Source organism: Hevea brasiliensis, chromosome 5 (genome assembly GCF_030052815.1).
Source record: "Hevea brasiliensis isolate MT/VB/25A 57/8 chromosome 5, ASM3005281v1, whole genome shotgun sequence".
Classification (NCBI taxonomy): Eukaryota; Viridiplantae; Streptophyta; class Magnoliopsida; order Malpighiales; family Euphorbiaceae; genus Hevea; species Hevea brasiliensis.
The window spans coordinates 20,348,674-20,354,318 of NC_079497.1; positions in this window are offsets into that span (position 1 = coordinate 20,348,674).

The window sequence follows — 5,645 nt, forward strand, 5'->3', positions numbered from 1 at the left end:
AATGTGCATATGTTGCAAAATTAATAAATTGGCTATTTTATCTGAAATTAATTTGTATATTATATAAATTATGATCATGTGTAATTAGTTTATAAATTATGTAAATTTATGTAATTTGAGAATTTTTACATATGAATTGAGTACGAATGGAAAGTGTATGGATTTGAATATGGAATTGAAATATATGGATGATATTCTAAATGACGAGATTTTTATTATAAAATATTATTAAAAATTTCAAGCAGGTGAATAGTGAAATATGCCAAATGGTAATAGAAACAGAGAAAACTCCGCTGATTTCTAGCTAGAAAAATGATTGTTATTAAAATATAACGAGAACAAATTATTAAAAGAGTAAAGTAAGATAAGATAGGGTGCTCCGGCACCGAATGTGACATGTCTTGCTCGGCTACACTGTAGGCGGATAAGGGGTGTCACAGTTTTAGTTTTAGTTAGGAGTCTTCTCATGGTACTAAAAAAAGCAGGAGATAATAACTTAGTCAACCGTTGAAGTTGAATTTGTTGCTGTAACAGCAACTTGAACCAAGCCATTTAGTTGAGAAAGATCTTGATCTATGTATGGAGTAAGTAGAAGGCACTAGAATTTTGGTGGACAATCAAGTAGCAATTTCCATCTCAAATAATCATGTCTTTCATGGAAAGACCAAGCATTTCAATATCAAATTATTTTTCTTAAGGGAAGTGCAGAAGAATGGTGATGTGAGTTTGCTTTATTGTAAGATTGAAGATCAAGCTGCTGACATATTTACCAAGCCACTTCTTGTCAGTAGATTTGAGTTTTGGAGAGGAAAACTCAGAATCTGCAGTCCTTGATGTAAGGAGGTGATTGTTAATAGTGTGCATCAAGTACAACAGAATTAGTTACTGATGCATTTTAGGGTGCTGATTAAGTTTGCTGATGTGGCCTTATTTGCAAGGATTAAAGCTGCAACTCTCGTTCAGTTGCTAAGTTGTTAAATGTGGTGCATTTTAAGGATTAGAAGTGCTACATGAAAGCTGAAAGTGTTGCTGAAGAAATATTCTTAATTTCCTAATTTTTAAGAAATCTAATACTAGACATTAGGTGTGAATTTTTGTTTCTGTTATTCATGGTCGTGTTTATCTTATTTTCAGGAGATTTCTATGTATTTTAATTATATTTGACTTGTATTTAAACACTTTCAACATATCTTATTTTCAGGAGATTTCTATGTATTTCAAATATGTGACTTGTATTTAAACACTTTCAATGAATAAAAAGCCACATATTTTTGCAGTCTATCTTTCTTTATTTTTCAAGCTATTTTAATTCTTACAAATTGTCAAAACAGTTTTCATCATTACAAATATAAAATAAACATTGCAATTAAAAATTTAATCACTTATAATCTAACTACTAATGGGCCAAAACTATACGATAGCCATGGATCTATCTAACTTAATTTTAACATTTCATAGTATCCTTTACATCATATAAAACTTTAAATTAACATTCAAATACAAATTTCTATTTAAGAATATCAAATTATAAACATACATGATAATGCTAGATTTTGATATATTTGTAGTGTTTTGTATTTGAATTTCTAAAATTAGTTAAACATGTATAGAAATTCTAGAAGCATACCAAGACATTATATCAAATTTAAAAATCATTAGCTAATATAAAATCTCTACCAAATAATTTACATAAATTGTGGTTCACCACTGCAATGTATCAGAGATAGATCTACACTACTTTTTTAAAATCAATATAAATGATATTTACATGAAACTAATGGAAAAAAGTTAGATAAGATCTTGAACTTATTTTTAGAATAAAGAATAGCAGAAAAAGATAGAGAATTAAGGGAGATATTGGTCCCAAAATCGATTGTTTTGTAAATCACGAACAGAAAACATCATAACTTTAACAGTAATAACTCTCTCAATTTAAAAGCTTTTTGCATGATTCTTAAGGTTAAAATCATTAAAATTTTATAAAGATAATTTTTGTACAATTTTTAAAGAAATAGAAATATACAAAAAATAATAAATAACATGAAGACAGAAAATCAACATGTACAAAGTTGTAATTTACCCTCAAATTTATCACATGAACATGAATATTGTGAACATATAAAATCATTTAAAGGCATATAAACATAAAAAAATAGATATATGACATATTTTTTGAATATTTGTAATTTAGAACTCATATTTTGAAGAATTCTTGAATGTTTCCTGAAGAAAAATAAAGAAAGAAAGAAGAAGAAAGAATGTGGGAGATGTGGAAAGTTTGTTGAATTAGAGAGATGGAGTAAGAGTTTTTTTTTTCTTGAGTTGTATTGTTCTCTCCTCTAATTTTTTGTTTGTTTTTTCTCCTCCCTTTATCAGGTGATTATAGGGTTCCAGTTTAGAGTTTTAGGGAGATTAGTAATCCTATTCCTAGAGAATTTAGAAGTGTTAATAAGATAGGGATAGGAATAAGAATATGGATAAGTAGAGATAAATAAGAATAAAAAAAAATAAAAGAAATAAAAAATAATTGACATTTATTCATCTAATTAAAATCCTCTACTAGGCTTTATTAGCCTTAAAGAGCCCAATTAGGTTTAATTAGATTTTTTTTAATAAAATAAATTTTCAAAATTAAATTTAAACAAAAAATAAAATTCATTTAAATTTAATTAAACATTTTTTTTACTCTTTTAAATTATTTTCTTTAAGAGACATGCCATACATATGATTATCCATTTTTAATTAATCTAAATACATCTCATAGTCATACAATTTTTTCATTATCGGATTCCTCGTGGCCTCAATGCAAATACCCACAAGGTCACACAAATAGGGGGTCTACAAGCCATCAGAAGATGACAAAAACAAAATCGATCTCCTTTAAGGAGGTATTGGAATAGCACAGGAATTTACTTCCAATAATATTTTTAACCCTTATTCGAGTGTTAACCTCGATCATTAACCTAGACTTCTTATACCTTGCACTAGTTAAGATTGTCTCATAACGCACACCACATCACATATCCCCTAAACACAAACTCTCACTAGAAAAAGTACTAGGGATCTATCCAAACAACCTAAAACAGGATATACAACCCAATTTGTCTGTGAGGAGGGAGCTATTCACGCATCAAGTTAGAGAAGGTCTTTCCCAACTAAACAAACCACTTGTGTTAAATACAAATCATAATAGAAAAAGCACTAGGGATCTATTTAAACAACCTAAAAATAGATATATACAACTTAATTTGTATGTGGGGAGAGAGCTATCAATGCTCCCAATCAAAGAAGGGCCCTCACCAACCAAACAAACCACTTATGTAAAGAGTAAACCAAGCCATAGTAATTATAAACAACTTTACAAAAAATGCATAAAATTATTTTAAGAATCAAAACTCGAACTAAACTAGAGCCAAATTCAAGATGTCAAGGATCAAACCATAACCAAAATATTAAAAAACTAAACTAAAACCATACTTACAATTTGGTTCAATTATTATTTTAAAAAATCTTTGAATCAAAATCAAAATCGCACTACTACATTTGAATGCCATAATTGCTTATGATGGCCCTTTTTGTAATTTTAGTCTCTCATACACTTTCTAGTTGATTAAATGAAAATTTCTTGCCATATACTTTTTTATTTAGAAAATGTCTGGCATATGAATAAAAATATCAATTATTTTTTTATAAATTAATTATTAGTCATTTTATTAAATTTAAACATAATATCAAAAATTAAGTTTGTAAAACCCATAACAATAAATCATTATTCATTATATTTATAATATAATTAAACACATTTCATTTATGATAGTTCTATTTATTGTTTGTTCCATTTTATTTTCCTTTAATTTTCTCATTCAATGGGGAAAATTGTGATGAAAACTCGATAGAGTTTCCTCTGTAAAGTAACCTAATCCACCTATGCAAATGTACAAAATGATATGATTCTCAATCATGAAAGAAAAAAATCATTATTCAACCACAGGTCTTCCAAATTAATACATTTAAAATTTATATCATCATCACAATATTTACTATATATAAAGGGCTTTCTCCTTAATAAAAGAAGATTTTTTTTTTACTATAAACAATTTACATTTTGTCTACATTGTATATTAAATAAAGACATGTAAAGTATTATATATAAACTGGATCAGTACAAATGAATTTCTACATGCTTGTGCTCCTATATATGACTCACATCTTATTGCAGCTAAACTGCCTTCATGTCTAGTAGGCATACATTTCTTATCATGAGGACAACCCAAACTCTATACAAAAAGGTTCTTCATTATTATCTAACACATCCCAAAAACTGTTACCAATCAACACCACTCTCAATAATGAGTGAGTAGGCAACAAAATTTTAAAACTACGTACATATTAAACTTCAACTTTCTAATTCATAATTTACTTAATTCATTGATCTAGTCAACATATTTATATGCATATCACTAATATTTTCTTCAATAACACAAGCATAGTAATGGCAATTGTTGTGCAACTAAGCCTTCTTAATATCAAAGCTAACGACAGAGCAGAAAGGCCTAGTTGGTTATAGTGTCAAACTACTAGTTATGCAGTCACATCACAATTCACAATTACAATTTTCTTTTTATGTATACACACTCATTCTTACTGAAAAATTCATTTGTACATTCAAATAATTCACAGATTTGAGATTGATTTCTTACTCAATTCACAAAATTCACATACCATCATTATTCTTTAAACCTTCAAAACTGTACATATTTTTTGTACTTGCTTAAGTTCTATCATTGTAGCCATTCCATACACATATTAACTTTCCAATATCCAAACTTATACATATAGAAATAAGAGATACATATCCTTTCAAAGGCAAACAGTTAGTTAATTTACTTATATCATATATACTCTATGAAAATTATTAAATCAAACAATAGAGGTGATCGAGCCACATCATTATGTATTCACTTTACTTCATTTCTTATTAGGCAATTATATGGAAAATTTGAAGTTTTTGTTATATCCATCATTTTTCGATCTAGAAATATCTGTCATTAATGGAACATTTTAGTGAAGATTGAGATTTCACTAACTGTAAGATGTGAAAATATGTTCATATATGTGTGTTTAAAATGTTCAAAATGTGTTTAAAAATGAAAAAAATGTTTTAAGGGTTCTTTTTAAAAAAAAAAAAGTTTTAAAGTGGTTGTTTTGAGCAGAAAAAATTTTGTTAGCCAAAGGACAAGCTTTTGGTGGTCGAAGTCCTTTTTATTGTTCAAATGCCCATTTGAGTAGAATTAACTTCAGTAGCCAAAAGTCCCTCTACAGAGAGGGTATAAAAGGGATCTCAGTTCATTTTCTGCCTAAAACACTTGGGTTTTCCTTCTTTCCCCTCTCTCTCAACTATTGGGGCATACAGGGAACTCTTTGACGAGATTTCCCTGAAATTTTCAAGATCTAGAGGTGAATTCTTCCATTTAGAAGCGTGGAAGAATAGATTCAAGCTTTGAGGCTTTGGTTCTCTCACCTCTAAGCTCTAAGAAAAGAGGTAACTTTCTTTTCTTCTTGATCTAATAGGTAGATTTAAGAGAGTTCATGAGAAATTAGGTTTCTATGACTTTAATTTCATAAAAAGTTGTTTCAAGTTAAGT